Source organism: Pagrus major, chromosome 24 (assembly GCF_040436345.1).
Source record: "Pagrus major chromosome 24, Pma_NU_1.0".
Lineage (NCBI taxonomy): Eukaryota > Metazoa > Chordata > Actinopteri > Spariformes > Sparidae > Pagrus > Pagrus major.
In genome coordinates this window covers 15,879,647-15,903,000 of record NC_133238.1, presented here as the reverse complement: position 1 = coordinate 15,903,000, position 23,354 = coordinate 15,879,647, and the positions used below count along the sequence as shown (strand labels likewise).

Genomic DNA, 23,354 nt, shown 5'->3' with positions numbered 1-23,354 from the left:
AGTGAACTGGCTGCTTTTACATCTCCAGCTGAAACTACAGGCTGTCAGACTGTCACCTCTGAGCTACAGAGTGCTGTCAGGAGACAGGACGGACGGAGACAGAGACGTCTTTGACAGGACGTCGACACTGTTGTTTCTTCACTCTGGTCAGAATGTTAGCTCGTTAGCTGAATGTTAGCTCGTTAGCTGAATGTTATTGTAAAGTTAAATCATATCTTACCTTTAAAGGACTGAAAGCAGCAGGTGAGAGCAAACACAGTCCGTCCTCAGCTGCTGACGGTCTCTCAGGTGTGCTTCATCACAGGAGGAGGAGCCCAGGTGAGCTCTCACACTCTGTTTACACGCCCTGATGCCTGCTGGGTCCTAGTGCTCAACCCTGTGCTGCCTTCCCCTCCACATCAATACAAGTCCTGACTGTTGTGAAACACATCAGACCTCAGATCAGACAAATGAGTTTTTTGTTACATATATATGTAACATGTGGGACCCAGGTCACCAGGTGGGTAACCTAGCAACAGCAGCCGCACAGTGCAGGAGATTAGGATCTCGCGGGACTTTATAAGTCCACGTTTGTTCTCTTGCTCACCTCGTTCATGCTCCTGCTGCCGGCGCTGTGTAGCTGAGAAGATTGAGAGAGAAAAGAGTTTTTAGAGTGTCTGGTGGTGCCATGGCGGTTAAGCTGTACTAAACACAGTTCATCTCGTAGCAGCCTAGTACGGTAGGAATCATTAATAGCGGGTCCACCTAATATGGTGTTTTTTATTATCAGTTGACTTCTAGATCTTGCTGGTTTATTTAACCTTGTGTTTCTTTCATTATATTTGTAGACACCAGCATTTTATCTTCTTCAGCCTGTCCGCTGTACTATTCCTGCATGTGCTTCACCTCAGCTCTAAAAGGTATGAGATTGGGCATATCGGTATTATCTGATCTTGTTTTAATTATGCGGTGGCAGTCCTAGTAACATATTGATTTTGTTTTTAGGCTGAACTGGTGACACACGTCCGCAGGGCAGCCACTGTTCTCTCCTCCCAAACTATTAGAGTAATTAGTCAGTTTGCTTCATGTGGGTGTAGGACGCTTGTACCTTGATGTGTTGTGACCATTCACCTTCCCATTTGTGTTTTAGTGTGATGTGTCTCTTTGCAGTGCTCACTAATATTCCACGAGTTCAAGGGGCAGTGTTCTCTAACCTTTAAGTGTACAATGTTACTCACCTAGGGTCACGGTTCGGTCGAGCTCCTGGTACTAGTTGATATCTGCCCCAGATGTAAATGTGTTCATTTTATTTCATGTGAGATACTGGTGAATAAAATTGTTATTTTTGTAATTACACTAAGAAGTCTCTGCTGTTTCCTTGCCTAATAAGCATTAACCCAGTGGGGAGCTTTTGCTGTGAGTTCAGACTAAGGTCACGCTGTATGTGGTTCAGGGTCTCTCCCCTTTAAAGAGAGTGGCGTTGTCACACATTATGAAAAGGTATTGTTAGTACGGGTTACATATATATTTAAAAAAAAACCTCAAATGTGTTAAAAGTCTGATAAACATGTTGAATTGCTTGTTCAAATGCAGGACAAAGTTGATGTGAAACACGATGAGGAGCTAAAAAGGAGAAAATGTGTAAATGCAGTAAACATGAGAGCGATGCTGAGCAGTTCCCGTGGTTACAGATACATGTGATGTTCTGGCGCCGTCACGTTCGGTTGCACTGATCTGAACTCACAAACAAAAAGGACTCTTCCTTCTGCTGTCTTTGTGTCAGCTGTTCGAACTTCACATGTCATCACATGTCAGTCATCCAGTAAAATAAGCAACATGTAGAAGGATCAATACATTCATCAATACACTCATCAACACTTTATAGAAGCAGAGTGGAAACAATAAGTGGAGCTTCTGCAGCAGCTTCTTTACTCACTGTGATAAAAAATTATCTCAAGTCTAAAGATCGGAGCCGATTCTCCACATGATCAGTAGATGGCAGTGTTGTCAAGAAGAGAAAACTGGACAGCGAAAACAAAGTTTTCAACCCAGAATGGATGGACTCATTCATGTTCATTCTTCCCACTGGAAGCACAAAACCAGTCTGTCTCATATGCTCAGAGACTGCGGTACTCATAAAAAGTGTCAATGTGAAACGCCACTATGAGACAAAGCACAAAGTTTTGGGAGCAAATTTTTTTGTGTTGATCGTTTAATCCCATGTGTGTCTCCACTGTCTCCTTTCACATCAGTGTTCTGTGTGTGTGTGTGTGTGTGTGTGTGTGTGTGTGTGTGTAACGTGATGCCACGTTGGAGAAGATGGTTAGCTGCATGCAAAGATCCTGAGTCTGTGTGAAGCATAATTCAACTAACATCAAATTAGCCGTGCAGCAAAGCAAACTGCCAATAACCTGACCTAAGACCACAATAACACCCAAACAGTTAACAAACACATAGATTGAACACATTTGCATTACATCGACCAGAGTTAAACAGTCCTGTGCTTAGCCGTGCTATGCTATGCTGTGTGCTATCTAGGCACAATTAAACGTTACCAGTCTTTGAAGAAAAGGTGCTGGTGGTTCCTTGCCTGATAAGCCAAGCAGGAGAAGGTTGTAATCCCAATCCCAACAGTGCTGACCTTGCTGTGCAAAGTCTTATAAAAGACAGCAGGTGGATGAAACTGGTCGTAACTGGAGGAAACTGAGATGTAACCTGCTAATGACTTCAGGGCAGCCAGGTTTTACACTCTGTGCCAGGGAAGAAATAAATCGCTCTACACAGGGGCTCTCCATTATTAAACAAATTGTCCAACGATCAGTGTGGTTGGCTATGGTGTTGCTTTGGCAGACACTCTGACTCAGACCAGAAGGAGACGCATGTTACGCCTGTTTTAAAGTCTTTACAGCGGCTGCCTGTTAAAGTCCTTCTGTGAGTCACCAGCTTCATGCTGACGACTGTCAAATACAACAAGTGCAGAACAAAGTGAAGTGATGTCTCAGTTTTAATGTGCAGAACAGAATCATTGATGACGAGGAAACCATCAATCTTTACAATCAGTTTGAATCATTTTGTACAAAGTTCACTGATGAATTTATTACAAGAAGCTGAAAGATTGATGTGACTGTGATCCTGTACAGACTCAACTGTTCAGCACTGACAATGTTTCTGTGACAGGAGGAGACTCTGCAGACTAAACACCACACAGACACACTGAGGAACCAGACCTGAAGAACCCAAATCCAGGATAAAGAGGTTCAGTGAATGTGGTGCTGAAGGTGTGGAGGTGGATCAGTGAGTCAGAGGAGACTCTGTAGAAGGACAGAGTGCCAGCAGGACAGTCCACATACACTGCTGCTCTACCAGAGGAGGAGGAGGAGGAGGAGGGGGAGGAGGAGGAGATGACTGTTCTTCTCTTATTGTGCCAGACACAGTAACAACCATCATCACACCACAGACTCCAGGACTGATCATTCCGTCCAAACACACAGTCTTTACTGTTTCCTCTCCTGCTGATTCTTCTGTAACTCACTGATATATGAGCATCTCCTCTCCACTCGACCTCCCAGTAACAGCGACCAGTCAGACCAGTTCTACACAGCAGCTGAGGAGACCAGGTCTCAAACCTCTCTGGATGATCAGGATATGATTGAACCTCCTTGACAAATCTCATCTTCCTGTTGTTGTCAGACAGTATGATGCCTCTGCTGACTGTGTTTGTGTCGACTGTGAGCTCACAGGAATCTGATGGAGAGAAAAAGACACAACACAGCTGCAGTTATTAACGTATCATCAGTGTGGTGATGACATCACAGATGTGACTGAGTGATGTCACAGTGTGAAGCTGAATCAAAGTAAAAACACACTCACACTTCCTCAGACCTGGTGTCAACCATCGGACTCCAGCAGGCTCCACCCTGAAAGGAGGAGGGGGGTCAGAGCAGCACATCCTCTTTCAGCATGCAAACATGGACATGACATGACTCATACACAGAAACACAACATGTCCATCAGGCTGCTTCTCCCTGTTTCCCTGAACCTCTTCACCTCTGCCACTCTCCTCACACACTGAGACTGAGCCACAGGATGTTGGTGTGTGTGAAAGAGGACGACAACATGTGAGGACACACACAAACCTCTGTTTGGATTTATGACTTCATCTTTATGTTACTGGATGTTGCTGCTGTTTCCTGTGGGCTACCTGACGCTTGCTGTCTGATCCAATGTCAGCTTGTGCTTATGTTTGTATATTACAGGACTTTTGGATTTGGATGTCAGAACTTTTGAGGTCAGATTCCTGTTTGAAGCTTCCAGGGCTTTTCTGAATCTCACCTGCACAGTCTGCTTTTTGTTCTCGCTGTGTTTCTGCTGCTTTGTTTCACTGTGCAAAGAAACAAATACAGTTTATACGTAATAAATCATCAGAAAACGTACGAGAGGAGTTTTTACAATATTGTTGTTCCTTTCTGAACAGGAAGCTACTCGGAGTCGCGCCGTCTCCTTTCTGAATGGGCTCCGTTAGCATTTGCAATATAGCGGAGGACACGGAGGCAACGGGAACTACAAACGCTACAGAAGAGAAAAGTGTACGAGCCAAGTCATCAAAAGTGTGGCAGCACTTTATATTAAAGTGTTCAAAGAAAACAGCTACAAGATGTGCAGAGCTGCTCTCACATGGCCCGGTAGCACCACATCACTGAGCAGCTGAAGAGAAAGCACGTCGGAGCCACTACGGGTGAAGGAGACTCGGCACGGTGACTTAGTGAACCTTTCAAACCCAGAACCTGTCTACACTGATCCGTAGTGTCTGTCCCTTTAGCCACTGATTGTTCAGTGTTTTAATGAGCAGCAGTGTTTGTTTGTTGGACAGGCTGACTGACAAAAGTTTGGACAGGATGAACTTTTGGAGCTGATGAACTTCATCCATTAGTAAACCTGTTGTTCCTGCAAACACAAGATTAGGACCCGGCTACATCACAGCTTTCAATTTAAAAAGCAGCGTTTAAGACAGAAACACCTTCCACCTGTGCTCTCAGGTTTGTGATGGATCAGTGTCGCCCCCTGCTGGGTAATTAGCTGAAGTACGCTCAGAGACACTGGAGGACATAAGAGGAGTTTTTACAATATTTCATGTCATAGTAAGAGATCGTCTGAAGTCAAGTCTTTATTTCTGCACAATAGAAACTTGAGCATATCTGTTCTGTTCAAATATATATTACATGTCCTTTTTATTCTCAGTGCACGGCTCAGGCTGCATTCACAATGTCCAGTTATTGTTTTATTTCATTTCCTAAATTCAAAAATGTCTTTATTGGCACCATGTAACACAAACATGTGGCCAAAGCAAGCGCACAAACATTGAGAAGATAAAGAAGAAGAACATTCTGATGTAAAGACTAGTACAGTAGATCAAAACACAACAGAGACAGAACTATAACCAAAGCTGACAATAACAGCACAACACTAAATAATAAGTGTCGTCACATATAACATGAACAACTCTCAGCTGACTGTCACTCACTGTCCCTCAGTTTGTGGCAGCAGAACATAGACTGCTGCTGGATCACAGCTCTTTGGGTTCTCCCCTAGTAGGACTGTTCATGTTTCTTCATCTACTGGCTCAACAAACCCTTTGTAATCTATTACATGTTGAACATGTGTTTCTCTAATGTGTTGATACTTTTCACATGTTGTGAGGAAGTGCTGCTCTGTTGTTGTTGTGTTTTATTGTACAGGCCTGATCTGTATTTGCCCTTTACATCAGCACATATTACCTCAAACAACAAGGCAGTTACTGAGTTCACTGAGCTTCATGTGAATTGTGCTACTCTGCATACTGATATTATATAATATTGTGTCTCTCACTTCACAAAGAAACAAGTCAACATGGGCGACTACGTTGTGAGGAAGGAGGCCCCATGACACCACAGCCAGCAGCCGCTCTGACTGATGCTATCCTCAGTATGCTGCTAACACACATGAGGCCACTATCAATGGTGGAGGATGAAGGAGTGCTATGTGCACTTTAGAAAACAAACTATATTTTACTTTTGCATTCTTCATGTAACAAACATTTTAGAGGTGTGAATCTTCACCGGCCTCACGATTCGATTACGATTCAGCTGTCGACGATTCTCGATGCATCTCAGTGTTCGTCATCCTCGATGATCTGTATCACTGCACACGGCTACTTTTCATCATTTAAATTCCCCTTTTATTCTGAAAGTCCTTCCAATAATCAGACTACAGCAGGCTACAAAATAAAAGCTGCATCTTTTCAGTAATCAAACAAAACATGTCTCCATCTGCAGCGTCTTTCACGTGTGTCTACAATAATATAGTTTTCACATGGCAGCTTTAAGATGAAACATCTACTGACTCTGCTGCACACACCTCTCTCAGAGTTGGACAGCAGAGTTGACAGCACCTCCTCAGATCTCGGCTGATCAGCTGGGCTGCTGTAACAGTTATTATTTATGGCTGCAGACGTTAGCTTCAGCTGAAAATGGCCGACGTGATTAGTGATTGTTGTGAGGCAGAAGTCTCGTCCAGTTCCTGCTTCACAGCAAGTTCATAAAATCTGACATGTGTCCCGAGATGTCAGTTTAAAAAAACACTCTTTTTAATCCCTCTCAGATGATCTCTGCCTCCCTCCAACATCCCTCCTACATCAGTAACGTTAGTCAGAAGTCCTCCCACAGTTCAAAACATGGGAGCAACGTCACAACGTAACTTTATTGTCCAGCTGAGGCCGAACAATCAACAATCAACATGAGCTGCAGACTCTGGATTCTGCTCTGTCTCTGCATCGTGATGCATCTTATAATGGAGACATTTCCACACCTCTAATACATTTATGTTGCTTTTACAGTCTGAAGTTGTTTGAAAGTGAACTGAACAAGACTAAAGAGGAAAATGTGACAGCAATGTTTTATTTTTTAATAAAAATATAAATGAATCAGCTTTTGTCTTTTCATGTGATTAATGGGTTATGAAAATAGTTGTTAGCTGCAGCCCTATAATTAGTGACAACAAACACTACTCTGTGTTGTGTTGGTAGGAGTGAGTCTCTCCGGTATGTGACAGAGCTACGAGCACGTTGCTGCAGTCACAGTAAAGTGCACGCTGTTATTACTGTAGTCGGCCATAAAGTGTGTGGATGGACTCAGTTAGTAACTGAAACCATGTGTGTTGTTTGCTGCCACACAAGAGAAATTAAAAGTCCATTCATGCAACGTTGTCACGCCATCTTCCTGCGTTTAACACTTCCTATAAATCCTTCACAATAAAGGTCCTACATTATGTAGTTATTTGAAACCTTTTATTTTGAAACAGCAAAGTCAGGAAACATTGGATTTCCACCAGCAGAACCTGAACACGACTCCAGAACAGCTGAAAGTGAAGCTGAGTCAGCAGCTACGAGCCAGGCTGAAGTACATTACAACAGCATTAAACCAGAGGTCCACCAGCTACTGCAGAGAGCTGCAGCTCTGCACAGGTCACATATCATGTTAATCAATGGAGCAGATGATTGATCACTGAATGTTTTCTTTTCTTTTGTCATTTGATTTTGCTGACGGTGCAAAACACTGAAGCTTTCCTGCCCCTGCAGGCTGTTATAATGAGAACTACCCAAAACAGCCCAAACTCAGCTGGAGCAGCAGTTTCCTCATGACAGGAGCCAAGACGGCACCATTGACCCATCTTAAATTAATCTATGCACTGCTGCTGTTCTGGTGATGTGACGGGAATGTTCCACCTCGTGTCATCTGACGTTGTTATTGGACTGTTTTATATCTTCTGTTCACTTTAAACTGATGCCACAGGCAGTTGTTACAGTCTGTAAATGGTTTCACACTGAGGCACAGATACACTTGTCAGTGATGATCTAGAATGCAGTTAGTCCAGTGTTGATAAAGATCCATGTCAGAACCATTTTAAGTTCAAAGTCAAGCACTTTGGCAGAAACACTGATTCTCCAGTTCAGGGAAAGAGTTTCTATGACATTCAGTGATTAAATTCATTCATGTGTCACAGAAATCTTTTGAATTTGAGGTTCAGTATTTTCTGATCACACATCTGACACAGAGGGTCTATTGTTATTATTAATATCATAACACAGCGGTGACGTGGTGGAAATTAGATTTAATGTTAATGTTTTGATAACCCTCTGCAATCAGTGTGGAGTGTGAAGGAGTTTGGATGATGGTTCATCAAGCAGCAAAACCAGAGGCCAACAAATCAAACAGGCACATTTTGAACAGGCACTAAACTAGTCTGAAAAAAGAGGTGTAACTTTAGTGTTTGTGCCGAGACTCTCTTGGTCGCTGATCTTCATCTCTTCTTCTCATCTTCCTCTCTTCACTTGTAACTCTTGGCTTCGTGCCATGCTGCCTTTTCTCCTGAACTGAACTGAACAACTTGAGGTGGAGTAAACGAAGCAGACCTCCTGACACTGAACCATCTACACTCGAGATACAGAGTCTCACACTGACTGTCTGTGGCTGCAGCAGGACTCTCTTCATACCTGAGAGTGTCCAGTCTCCAGCCTGGATCCTCCAGTCGAGCAGACAGCAGCTTCACTCCTGAGTCTCCTGGATGATTGTAGCTCAGGTCCAGCTCTTTCAGATGGGAGGGGTTGGAGTCCAGAGCTGAGGCCAGAGAAGTACAGCCTTCCTCTGTGATCAGACAGCCTGACAGCCTGCAGACACACAAAACAACACACATCACAGATCAGCTGAGGGTCCTGATGATTCAGTGCACATCTGTGTTTAAGGGTTTAACGTTTATTATATTCATCATCTTAGTTTTCACTAATTTACTAATCAGCACTAAACACAGAGTATAACTGAAGCTGATGGAAATGTCATTAGTTTTGCAAATATTTGGTCATGAACCAACATATTGTACAGATTAAAATGATGACCTGATGATGGAGGATCAACAAAGTAATTACAGTTCATCCTGAGGGGAGCATGAATGTCAAAAACCTCATGACAATCCATCCAATGGTTGTTAAGATCAGTAAGTCGGGACCAAAGTGCAGAATAGACTGACAGACCCACATATTCTCTCTCTCTCTCTCATATGTGTGTGTATATATATATATAAAGTAATGATACAAAACCAATGACACCACTAATCTATTTACACATATACATATATACACACACACACACATATATATATATGTATATATGTAAATAGATTAGTGGTGTCATTGGTTTTGTGTCATTACTTTGATGAGTGAAGGATGTGTTAAGTTGTCAGACTGTGAACACTATCAGAACATCACACTCCTGTCCACGCAGGTCGTCTCACCTGTGTTTTGGCTGTGTTACTACCTCTGTTGGAGGATCAGAGGTGGAATGAAACTGTCCCCCCATTCCACCTTTGTAACTTTCACACATACAGGAAGCTAAAGCACGCTCACCTCCCTCACCTCCTTCTGACCAACTTCTATCGGTCAGCGATAGAAAGCCTCCTGACCTACTGCTGCACGGTGTTGTTCTCCAGCTGCACAACACAGGACAGGAAGGACCTGCAGCAGGTGGTGAGGGCAGCAGAGCGTGTCATCAGGACGACACTACCCCCTCTCACAGACATTTACACTGGCAGACTCCAAAAGAAGGCCAGCTGTATTGTTAAGGACCCCACTCACCCCGGACATTACCTGTTCTCCCCCCTGCCCTCTGGGAAGAGATATAGATCCATCAGATCTAGAACAAACAGACTGAAGAACAGTTTCTTCCCACAGGCAGTGAAATGCACAACCCCCCCTTCACCCCTCACTCTCTAAAGACCTCACACCAGTGCAATAACCCTCCACTACCACCCCCACACATACTCGTACTTGTGTACATACTTGTGTACATTGTGTACGTACATACTTGAATCTTGTGTCTATTTATCTTGTTGTATATATTTTACTATTTTTATCTATTTTGTTATACTTGTTGATATTTGATATTTATTTGTCAAACTAAGAGCTGCTATCTATGTTTCCTTGTTTTTGAAACAATGACAATAAACATCTATTTTATTCTACAGCGAGGTGGAATATCAGCACAAGATTCCCGTCTTGAAAAGGCAGTGTGAATGGGGCTTCTGTCTCTCTCTCTCTCAACCCAACCAGTTGAGAGAGATGGCGGCCCACCACTAAGTCCGGTTCTGCTCAAGGTTTCTGCCTGTTAAAAGGTATTTTTCTTCTCGCCACTGTGTCAAGTGCTTGTTCATAGGTGAAATGTTGGGTCTCTTAAATAAAATGAAAAATATTAAGAGTATGATCAAGACCTGCTCCAATTGTAAAGTTACATGAAATAATGAAATAAAGTAATGAATCCTGACCTGAGAGTTTCAAGGACACAGTGTGAACTCTTCAGTTCAGCAGAAAGTTGCTTCACTCCTGAATCCTGCAGGTTGTTGTTACTCAGGTCCAGCTCTCTCAGACTAGGAGACTGGGAGCTGAGAACTGAGGACAGAGCTTCACAGCTTCTCTCTGAGAGGTGACAGACACTGAACCTGGAGAGTGAACAGTAAAAAAGACATTTACAGTATTTATAATATCATTGTAGCACATGTGAACTTGCTTTCTGTTTTACTCTAATATGTTGGCGACATGAAAAATCAACAAGACTTAATCTGGACTAAACAGACATGAAACAATAATAAGTCGCATGGTTTCAAAACATGAGACTTCTGACATGAGAAAGAGAATTGAATTCAAAGGTTTAATAATTTGAGACAAATTGAACTATCTGACCTGAGAGTTTCAAGTCTACAGTGTGAACTCTCCAGTCCAACAGACAGCTGCTTCACTCCTGAATCCTGCAGGTTGTTGTTACTCAGGTCCAGCTCTCTCAGACTAGAGGACTGGGAGCTGAGAACTGAAGACAGAGCTTCACAGCTTCTCTCTGAGAGGTTACAGCCACTCAGTCTGGATAAAGCATAATGAGCAGAACAAGAACATTATTTCTATTTGGGTCAATAACAGCACATTTACTGCATTCTGAAGAAACTTCTCCACACTTACAGAACTTTGTTGGCGGCTTTAACCACTGGCAGCAGCCTCAGAAGAGCCTCCTCTGAAGCACAGTATTTCTTCAGGTCAAACACGTCCAGATCTTCTTCTGATGACAGTAAGATGAAGACCAGAGCTGACCACTGAGCAGGAGACAGTTCATCTGTGGAGAGACGTCCTGAACTCAGGTACTGTTGGATCTCCTCCACAAGAGAATGATCGTTCAGTTCATTCAGACAGTGGAACAGATTGATGCTTCTCTCTGCAGGCAGAGTCTCTTCTAACTTATTCTTGATGTAACTGACTGTTTTCTGATTGGTCTGTGAACTGTTTTCTGCCTGTGTCTGCAGACCTCGCAGGAGAGTCCGATTGGTCTGCAGTGAAAGACCCAGGAGGAAGCGGAGGAACAAGTCCAGGTGTCCATTTGGACTCTGTAAGGCCTCGTCCACAGCACTCTGGTAGAAATGTGTCTCTGCAGATTGATTGGCTGCTGTTTTTTCCTCTGACATCAGATTGACACCAGAGTTGATGAATGTCAGATGGCCATGAAGAGCAGCCAGAAACTCCTGAACACTCAGATGGACGAAGCAGAACACCTTGTCCTGGTACAGTCCTCTCTCCTCTTTAAAGATCTGTGTGAACACTCCTGAGTACACTGAGGCTGCTGTGATATCGATGCCACACTCTGTCAGGTCTGATTCATAGAAGATCAGGTTTCCTTTCTGCAGCTGCTCAAAAGCCAGTTTTCCCAGAGACTCAATCATCTTCCTGCTCTCTGGAGTCCAGTGTGGATCTGTCTCAGCTCCTCCATCATACTTGACGTTCTTCACTTTGGACTGAACCACCAGGAAGTGGATGTACATCTCAGTCAGGGTCTTGGGCAGCTCTCCTCCCTCTCTGGTCTTCAACACATCCTCCAGAACTGTAGCAGTGATCCAGCAGAAGACTGGGATGTGGCACATGATGTGGAGGCTTTGTGATGTCTTGATGTGGGAGATGATTCTGCTGGCCTGCTCCTCATCTCTGAATCTCTTCTTGAAGTACTCCTCCTTCTGTGGGTCAGTGAACCCTCTGACCTCTGTCACCATGTCAACACACTCAGGAGGGATCTGATTGGCTGCTGCAGGTCGTGTGGTTATCCAGAGGCGAGCAGAGGGAAGCAGGTTTCCCCTGATGAGGTTTGTCAGCAGCACATCCACTGAGGTGGATTTTGTGGCATCAGTCAGGATCTCAGTTTTGTGGAAGTCCAGAGGAGGTCGACACTCATCCAGACCGTCAAAGATGAACACAACCTGGAACTCTTCAAAGCTGCAGATTTCTTTGGTTTCAGTGAAGAAGTGATGAACAAGCTCCACCAAGCTGAACTTTTTCTCTTTCAGCACATTCAGCTCTCTGAAAGTGAATGGAAATGTGAACTGTATGTCCTGGTTGGCTTTGTCTTCAGCCCAGTCCAGAGTGACCTTGTGTGTTAAGACTGTTTTCCCGATGCCAGCCACTCCCTTTGTCATCACTGTTCTGATTGGTTCATCTCTTCCAGGTGAGGCTTTAAAGATGTCTTCTTGTCTGACTGTTGTTTCTGGTCTGTCTGGTTTCCTGGATGCTGCTTCAATCTGTCTGACCTCATGTTCATCATTGACCTCTGCAGTCCCTCCCTCTGTGATGTAGAGCTCTGTGTAGATCTGATTCAGAAGGGTTGGGTTTCCTGCTTTAGCGATCCCCTCAAACACACACTGGAACTTCTTCTGAAGGTTAGATTTGAGTTTACGCTGACAAACTGCAGAACGACTTTCTGAATAAACACACAACAAACAAGATCATTAAGTTATTTATGAAGAAAATTAGACAATTTCCTTCTCCTAAAGATTGCATATATAAACAGATTTTCCATCATCATCATCATCATCATCAGACTTCAGTAAATGTGTCATTGATCCATCATGTTACATCTTTAGAGAAATCCTCTTACTGCTCTGCAGACAGTCAGCCAGCTCCTCCTGCTTCATTCTCCTCAGGAAGTGAAGTGTGATCTTCAGAAATGCCTCTCTGCTGCTCCTCCTCTGCTCTTCATCCTCACCATCCAACACCTCCTCATCCTCCCTCTGACTCTCTAAGCATTCTGGGTAATCTGAACTCAGAACCTTCTGGATCTTCTTCAGCTCGTTCTTCACAAAAGTGACAATGTTCTCCTCCAGCAGCTGGAACAGAATATTATGTGAATGAGAACATTTAACATCATGGAGCCAAACATCAGATCCATGTTTGACAGATTCACCACTGGTCTGTAAAGTGCAGCATGGAGATTATTGCGAACAGACTGGATGTAAAAGTAGTTGTTGTTCATGTACAGACCATAAATATGGAGTCCAGGTGTGTTTGATGCTGCTGGGCAGACGGACCTCTGGGAACCTCTGAGCTCTCCTGGTCGACTCTGTGGAGGAATCATGAAGAATCAGCCACATTATGTCTGTCCACTCAGAGACAAACACAAGCTGAAGGTTCTTTGAGTTAAAGTGTGACAACATTGAAACATGGTTTCCCCTGACATTAAAGCACCACATTGTATTGTCAAGAGGTTCTGGAGAAAGATAGTTGAATGAGTCTCAGACCAGACCATCGATTATGCTTTGGGTTGATAGCTTTGATTGACCTTTATTTAAACTCGAAAGAACCACTGAGGTTGCCCTCATTTACAATGATCTCAAGTTTCAAACAAGTTTAAAAAACAAAAGAAAGACAAAAAAGGAGAACACCACACAAGTGAAAATCAGTTAAAACAGTCAAAGCGAGAAGCACGGCCAGATGTCAGCCAAGAGCAAAGAAAATAAACCAGAACTGCTCCGAGTCTGGGCCAAAAACAGCCCACCAGAATGGAATGAGTTGTGGCCCAGATTTGGGCCAGTTCTGGTTCATTTTGTTTGCTCTTGGCTGACATCTGGCTATGCTGGCCAGGAGCTGACTGCCCAAGTGCCATCATTCCACGTGGTATTTGGGCCAGATGAACGCATCCATTGTTGGCCAGATCTGGGCAAGGTTCTTTGCTGGAAAACCATGGCTTGTTCCCTCTGGGTTGGGATTGAGATCCTGCCACAAGTAAAGTCTCAAGGTCTTGTTGACTGCCGTTATATACATTTAGGGCATTTAGCAGACGCTTTTTACACTGATGGTGGTGGCTGCCATGCAAGGTGCCGATCAGCACATCAGGAGAAGTTTGGGTTTCAGTATCTTGCCCAAGGACACTTCGACATGCAGACCAGGGGAATCGAACCAGCGACCTTCCGATAACAAGACGCTGGCTCTTGTTGCAGCATTTACTTCACTAGTTGCAGTTGTGCTGTGTGTCAGCAGACAGCCTCCTTGTATTGATGATTCCTGTGTTCTTTGAATGTAATTCCTGTGGTAGTAGTACAGCTATGTTGCAGTGACGTCCAGGGGCACTGGTTCTGGAGGCCTTGCAGTGAAAGCGCTCCTGTTTTTCTCCAGCTGCTGTGTTTCTATTGGCAGTCATGCATTTACAGTCATGCAAATTGCTTCTGTGACTCTTGAGCTGAACTGTAAGCTACCTCTTGTGACATCAGTTAGCCAGAGGTGATAAGTAGTGATGCCCAGGTCACGTTTTTTGCTGCCGATACCGATTGCCGACCGTCTTTGAGCCATATCGGCTGATATATGGCCGATACCAATCGTTTGTATGTTTTGTTATAGTAGCTGGTATAGCAGTATTATAGGTCCGTTGGTTTGACTGCTTTGTAGTGTATTGGGTTCTCCACCAGGTGGCAGGTAACCTAAGCCATAAATGCTGTGTGACTGACTACAATATGAAAAACCACTTAGTCAATCTGGTTGGTTTCTTATTCTGTCAACAACATGCTCTTACTTCAGTGCAAAGAACTCCCAAGGAGCAATGCAACAGTAGTTTACAGTAAGTCTATAAGGACAACTGATAATTACATAGCCTACAGAACATTATGTGACTTAAATAACATAAATAACCTTCCCCGCAGTAGGGCCAAGCTGGGCCCGCCCTGCCTCCAAGCGGGCCGCGGTGACAACTCACGACTGTGACCGACCCATAACGAGCACCGTCTCCCCCTCAAATCAATACTCATCTCATGTCTGTGCAGGGAACATGAGAGAAAGACATTTTTAAAGTCAGTGTGTTCAGCTCTCAGTACTTTTGTAGCTTCTGGCTGAATCTCTTTAGTTTCTTTCGTCCTGTTTGTACTCTCAGACATCTGCTGTTTTACTTTGTCGTCACGTTTGCTGTCAGATGTTTCAGGAGTCATGTTTAGTTACTGCTGGTGAAAACACAACTTTCCTGTAATGCTGCAGAAGAAGTAACAGTAAATGAAACGTGTTTCTAACTGAACCTTAGTGGAGCCACCTTGTAAGCGGTAATTCTTCGATAGTACTGCACATTCAAACCAAATAGAGCCAGTCTGGCAGATGTGATGGAAAAAGGCATAAAAAGTTGCCTGTGGCGTGCCTGAGCAACCACATGTGCAGCTCCTGGACACTATGCACATGCACCAGAATGTTTCACCACAGGCCTGTAGGGCTTTCTGCCTGAAATGATAGGCCGCTCTCTCTCTCGCCCAGAGACACACCGGCAGCAAAGAGCGGCTCCAAAAGGAGAAGGACAACCCAAGAAGAGCAGCAGCCAGCAGGGGGGGAGGGACTGCAACAGCCAAAGAGTGCAGTGTGTTTACTGGGGAAAGTACAGGTCACAATCCCCAGTATTAGCACCACTGCTAAGTACTGGAGAACAAGCTGGAATTCTACCAAGTGGACCAATCAAAGTCATTCTGGTCCGTGTCTCTGTGACGTGTAGTTACATTTCTGGGGAGGTGTTTGGTGAAACCAAATGTTAAAAAATCCACAGTAGAACTCACGGCTAGGTTTAATAGTGAAAGTAAGACACACTGAATCTCTTTAGTGTGTGAAGAGGACTAACCAGCTGTGTAGCTTTAAGAAAACCACTTATCAGTGAGGCTAATCCAAAAAAAAGAGGCTTTAATTTGCTAGGGAGCATAAAGACTGGACTCTGGAGCAATGGAAAAAGGTCATATGGTCTGATGAGTCCAGATTTACCCTGTTCCAGAGTGATGGGTGCATCAGGGTAAGAAGAGAGGCAGTCAGGTTTAAGTTCAGCATCGTTATGTGCCCAAAACATGAGGTCAGCCGACTACCTGAATATACTGAAGGACCAGGTTTCTCCATCAATGGATTTTTTCTTCCCTGATGGCACGGACATATTCCAAGATGACAATGCCACGATTCATCAGGCAAAAACTGTGAAAGAGTGGTTCAGGGAGCATGAGACATCATTTTCACACGTGGATCGGCCACCACAGAGTCCAGACCTGAACCCCATTGAGCTACTTTGGGATGTGCTGGAGAAGACTTTACGCTCCGGCCCAACTCTCACATCATCAATACAAGACCTTGGCCACAAATTAATGCATCTCTGAACAGAAACAAATGTTGTGACATTGCATAAGCTCATCAAAACGATGCACGGCAAATACATGCCGCGATGAAAGCTAAAGGCGGTCCAACAAAATAGAGTGTGCGACTTTGTTTTTGGCCGGCCAGTGTATAAATCAAGCTTTAGAGCAGTGGGCTTGTGACTGGAGGGTCGTTGGTTCAAATCCCCGGACTGGTACGATAAATGTGGGTGGGGTTTCTTAAAGGGTTAAAGGGTTATAGGGTTATAGGGTTAGGGTTAGCAAAAATATCCTTAAGTTATTTATATATTCTCTTAGATCAGTACCAAGAGTACATTTTAGAGTAAAAAGACATTTTGGAAGATCCCCTCTTGATTTGTGTAAGTCAGATTGCTGAAGCTTTATATTATCCTCAGATGAACTTTACAGTGTATTTTTTAGACAGAACCAGGACTGTGGACATAGTCCTCCATCATGCGAAGCACAAATATCATTGCTAGTTTCAGACCGATGCATTTGTCATTTTCACGCCACACTGTGTACATAACAAAAGTACTTGCACCACTCTGTGCACTAATGGTTGGTCTTAATGAGGTGTGGTCATGTGCATTGTTAGTGCATTGCTATCTCGAGGCAGCAGAAAGCCAGTGCACCATTGTCCAAAAAGAAACCTGGTCTACAGTCAAAGATGCAGCATGTGTCCTGCTATTTACTGGCCACATTATTGAGATGGTACGATGCCCTACATAGGCAGGTTTCACACTCTGCTTAGAGAGGCTGCTTTCAGTCACTTTAAACATTTCCATATGCGCAATATGTCACTGCAGAAAAAAAGCTGTAGTTGACAGGACAGAGGAAACTTTCCAAAGGGAACAGATTTAAACCTTAACTTCTGAAATCAATATTTTTCAGACAGCAACGATGGAGTTGCGGATCTATCAGAAGGACAGCTGCCAAAGACCAACCAAACTATTTTAATACGAACAACAACTCACCTTCTGTCAGCCAAACATTGTCGTTTAAAATAAGCAAAAATTCCCTTTGACTGGTCACTCTTGAAGGACACACAGCTGGTCTCAGGTCCAGGTCCAGTACAGGCTGGTCTCCTGTTGGACAGAGAAGAAGACCACCAGAGATGTTAATTCACTTTTTATTCTTCAGACACAGAAGCTGCTGCTGTTGTAGTACAAAATAACTCAAATAGGACATTTCAGACTTTAAAGACTTTCAGACTGCTCAAGCTTCATATTATCATCCACTGGACTTAACAGTGTACTTTCACACAGAGCGAGGACTGTGGACGTTGCCCTCCATCACTTCCATTGAATCCACATAAGAAGAGATGTGTCAGGGCCAGTGTGCACAGGCGGGACCAGTGATTGTTTGTGTACATATGGTCGTGTCAGTGTTGTTTGGGGAAAGACTTGAAAAAATGTGAACCTGTCCTTTAATACTAATCCTGCTCTAACCATCAGTCTGAGAACATTAACATTATCAGATTGGATTTAATGCCAACCAACATCTGCAGTGAGCAACATGAGGAGGAAACACGAACATTTTAGATCAGACTGTCCAAAATGTTTTAATGCTCACAACAACTTACCTTTTGTCAGCTAAACGCTGTCGTTTAAAATTTATATCAAAATGCTTTGACCGGTCACTGTTGAAGGAAACACAGCTGGGCTCAGGTTCAGCTTCAGGCTCAGCAGAGGCTGGTCTCCTGTTGACAGAGAAGAAGACCACAAGGGACAGAAATGAATCTTTTATTCTTCAGACACAGAAGCTGCTGGAGAAACTAGCAGCGATCAACAAGAAAAGGATCAACACACCAGAGTTAAGTAAACATGAAGCTGAATGATTTCAGTCCGTGGATCCTCACTTTTCATCAAATAGACCAAACCAGGATAAAATGAGCTGTTTCTGAGCAGATTTTTCTGTTAATGACAGATAAACTGTCAGCTGCATCAGCACCAACACATTCCACCTGTATTCTCATGTTTGCATGACTCAGCACAAATAACCTGACTTTTATTTATTAGGGATTTAATAATATTTGGAAAGTCTAGAAGAGCCACATGAGTAAATCATTTTTTCTCCCTTCATGTTAGCCTGGTGCTTAACTGGAAGTTAGCCGGCTCGGTTGGTGATCCAGGTGTTTTCACACACCGGGATGTTGAGCTTTTTTGGCTTCAGAACACCACTGAGCAGCTTTCATAGGAATGAACGTGGCGCCACCTCCAACACTGTGTCCAGTAATAAAACGTCCTTCATAGACCGCGTCACAGATTCCTTCTTTATTTAGGCGTCTGGCTTCACGTGGTGAAATTTATTGTGTTGACCCGGGTCTTACGTTTAGCTCAAAGCTGAGCAGAGCCAAGGTGATAAAAACCGGGTCTACTGCAGAGTCAATTGACCCGGGTGTAAATGCAAAGTGTGCACATTCTCATTGCACAAAAGCTGATCTTAGCGGGTTTAAGTGGGTTTTTGACCAGTGGAGAAGGGGTATTATCTGGAACCATATAGTTCAGACAAATATCCAAATATTTACTTGGTTGGGTGTTTGTTTCGTTTAAATTCCTGCAGTTTACTTTTACTTCCTCCTTCACTCTGTAGATCACGGACTTAGCATAATAGTCCTGGATGTTGCCTGTGATTCCCTGGTTTAGCTGCCTGAACCCGATGTGCTCGCTCAATCCTGCTCAGTGTCCTCTGAAATCTCTCAGTAGTTTCTCCAGAAAAGTACAAATATGTTCCTGCTCCTCCTTCTCGGTGTACCGTAGATCCGGAGGTTCGTCCGGCGAGCTTGCCCTTCTTGGTCGACTACATTGTACATATGTGCATATGAATATACTGTATGTTGAGTGGTCCTTATTCATCATCAATGTTCTTTAGTGGTTCAATAAATATCTTGAATTAATACATTTCTCTGAATAAATAACAGTTAAAACATGAATCAGTCATTTTTTCATGGTATTAACAGCTCACCTCTTTACAGCAGGAGGTTGTTGTCCTTTAAATTCAATGAAACGGCCTATTGACTGGTCACTCTTGAAGGACACACAGCTGGGCTCAGGTCCATGTTCAGGTCCAGCTGATGCTGCTCTCCCATAGATCCTGTTGGACAGAGAGGGAAACGACCAATGAAGGAAATTGACTTTCTAGTCTTCAGACACAGAAGCTTGTGTCCATAAAATAGTGGAAAACATGAGGAATAAACCTCAGAGAATATTGGACCAAACTAATTCAATGAAGTGAAATGAAGAGTTGAAGACTGGTTCTGTTGGGCCGCTTTCTAAAGTGACAATATAAATTTAAGTGAAGAAGAACGAAGCTGAAAATAAACATCAGGTTTCAAAAAACATCTTTCTCCACAGTTAAAGCAGGAATCAATCACATATTAATGTTATTAACAGCTCACCTCTTTACAGCAGGAGGCTGTTGTCCTTTAAACTCAATGAAACGACCTATTGACCGGTCACTCTTGACGGACACACAGCTCGGCTCAGGTCCAGGTCCAGGTCCAGGTCCAGGTCCAGGTCCAGGGGTTTTAGAGGGAGGGCCTCCCTCCTCTCTGTCCTCACACTGATTCATGCTGCTCAGCTCACACACACTTTCATCTGGAGAGGAAACACAAATCATTCATCTGCACATCAACTGAAATCAGCCTTTCCATCATGTCTCCTGTCAGAACATCAGCTGCTCCTCCACTGATTGGCTGCTTCATATCAGCGTCACATGAACGCTGCACTTCTACTGTCAGTCCACTAGATGGTGTCATGCAGCTGCAGTGAAGAGCAGCCCAGCACACACACATTACATTCACTGACACACAGCGACTGAATTTGTCATTAATATCTGAGTAACTTTTCACTGAACATTTCAGTTTGACATGAATGAGCCGCTCGCCAACACTGTCAGCAGCAGCAGAGCTGCAGCAGTGGCTGAGACACACAGCTCATGAAGCTGATCCAGATTCTCAGAGAAACATCCTGAATACAGCAAGAAACAAACCCTGAAGTGACCAAAGACAAACTCATTGTTAAGCTGTCAAAAGAAGTCAACTTACAGTTTCTCCAAACAGTCCAAAGACTTGAAGAAGACTCTCACTCGACGCCTCGACAGAAAAAGGTGAGCTGTTTCCTGGAATGAGTCAGAGCTGCACCTGTGATGGAAGCAGGCCAGGTAGGACAGGGAGTGGTCATGTGATTTTAAAAATGACACGACGCTCTGCTTTGCTCTGAGTCCATCACAAATAGATCACAAATCATGAGTGCAGTCAGATAATAACAAACATTATGTCCCATGTCTATAGACACAATAATACTCATACAAACTGACTAGTGTCTGATTTCAGTACATCAACAATCCAACAACATGTAGATTTATCTTCTCTCCAAACTTCATCATGAACTGAAGCTCAAACAGGAACAAACCCTGACGTGACCGAAGACAAACTCATTGTTAAACTATCAAACAAAGTCAACTTACAGTCAGAAGACTCTCACTCGACGCCAACAGTGCAGGTGAGCTGTTTCCTGGAACGAGTCAGAGCTCCACCTGTAATGGAAGCAGGCCAAGCCAGGGAGGAAGTAGATTTTCAAAATAAGATTTCATTTTACAGAATTTTTTAAAAAAGTTTTAATTGTATGTGGTATTGATGGTTTATCAGTGTTCAGCTCTTGTTGAGTAGTTTGTGAATGAGTCCAGAGAAAAAACACATCGGACTGACAGACTGGAAGTGAGTCTGCTGCTCTGAACACCAGTTTAACCAGTGAGACACAACTGGAGTCACTATGAACTGAAAAGTACTGGGAAGTAAAAGAAATCCTGTTATTCAATCTCCATTTTATAATTAATCTTTATATTTCCTACTGTAGTCAGACACAAACATGTTAATTACCACGTTATACATGATTCCTGCTCGTCATGACAACATTCACTCAGCAAGTCCTGTTTCAGTGCGTCTGCAGGCAGCTCAGAGTTCACCTCTGTCAGCAGCGTGAGGTTAGCCAGCTGACCCTCTGTGTGCTCTTTTTAATGTCTATATTTATAATACTATTCATATTTATTACCCACAGCAGAACAGTGGCACTTTTTAGGGGCTGAGTGTGGAGACATGTTCTGCACATGAGGCTGTTCAGGGACACTGAGACTGAAGTTGAAAACCATGAGGGGCGAGCTGCACTGTTGATCAGAATATATCAGTGCAGGTCAGGTGTGTACCTGTACACAGCACCAGCAGTCCTACAGCAGGAACAAAGCACATAAATCACAGAATCAGTCCAAACGATTACCTTTTTGGGAGCATCGTCCACAGACGCATGTTTGGTCTCTGAGTGTTTGCAGCAGCTTTCTGCTCCTGACACCTCCTCTCCAGTGATTTCATGTGAGCAGCCTCTTCTGTGATAACAGATGGAAGTTACCAATTGTTCAATATGAATAAATAAAAATAAAAAGTGGACAGAAAGAAGGATTAACGACTTTACGTGGCGCACCTGAAGGCAACACGCAGGCTGTGACGCTGCTGGTCCCCGGGAGGGGGCGTGTTGTGGAGAACAGGTGCTGATGTCAGTGAGCTGCTGTGATGACTCGGTGGAGGCAGATCTGAGAGGCTGAACAGAGCAACACTGTCAATAATCAAAGAGCTCATTCATCAGTAGAAATCACCTGTTGGAGCTCCACACCTTCTGATGTCTTTGTTTTTGTGGGACATTTGAGAGCTTTTCTGCAGAAATCAACATTTTCATGTAAGTTAAACGTGTTAAAAATCATCTTTAATCAGATAGTAATCTTATTTTTATGTGTTTCCAGTGCTCATGTTGCTTTATTTGTAACCGCTGCATGTAAGTTAGTCACTTAATAAAATTATTATTATTATTATTAATAATTATTAGTTTATTAAATAATGGCCAAATTACTTTTCAAAACATTAAAAACTAATCATATTATTCTGTTCTTATAAAATTTGGGAATCTTTGGGAAAAGATTTTCGGCGCGTAAATTAAATGTGTAGCAGTAAAAAGCTAATGCTAGGCTACAAACAGACGTCACCACCACTGAGCGTCTTACTGCACAATTACTATCCAGGTTTTCTATAAACTGATCAATGTACGAGTTGTAAAGTCAGAGTCAGAACAGTGTGTAACTAAAGTGGCCTGTGAAGACGGACTAGTGAGCAGATGAGTCTCCGTGTTCGCTGTGAGGACGTTTAATGTCCCTGTTTTTAACACATGAAGAGCTTCATAATTAAACTGTGAAACATTTAATGATGAGTTTATGTTGGAGAACAAAATGTGTAAATATCTTCAGACTTTGGTAACTACACACTTTATTCACACATTTAACTGAAAACACCTTTAAAAGACATGGACGTGCTAACATGCTAACACATTTCCAGGTTTTAGGACTGATTACTACACAAATGTATATCGAATAAGACGAATGAAGCAAATATTCATGTTTGAGAAGCTGAAATGAAGAAGTCTTTAATTAATTATGAAACTAATCATCTCAGACTAAGACCTCCTGCTGTGCGGTTAATGTTTAAGTATGAATCCCTCTGAATAAGGTGATAAACCGTCTCTCAGGGGGATCTGAGGTCGATGGAGCCAGCTGAACCGGGGCCATGACGGACGCCGTGGACTACAGGGACGACCTGAGAGTGTCAGCGGGGAGGATGAGGTGGTGGAGGGAGGTGGACGTGTGGAGGGACGGCGGGCGGCAGAGCAGACGGGCGGAGGATGAGGAGGGTGAAGAGCTGGTGGAGGTGCTGCTGCGAGGCAAAGCACCCTGGGGCTTCACCCTGAGGGGGGGGGCGGAGCACAGAGAGCCTCTGGTCGTCACAAAGGTAACGACGTCATGTTGTTGTGGTCGACACAGTCACAGATGGAGATGCTCCTCCTCCTCCTCCT

The 23,354-nt window shown here is 43.6% G+C and overlaps 1 pseudogene; it reads right to left on the bottom strand.

Moving 5' to 3' along the window:
• Positions 1-2,965: 2,965 nt before the first annotated feature.
• LOC141020409 (protein NLRC3-like) lies at positions 2,966-19,465 on the bottom strand (annotated as a pseudogene).
• Positions 19,466-23,354: the final 3,889 nt, after the last annotated feature.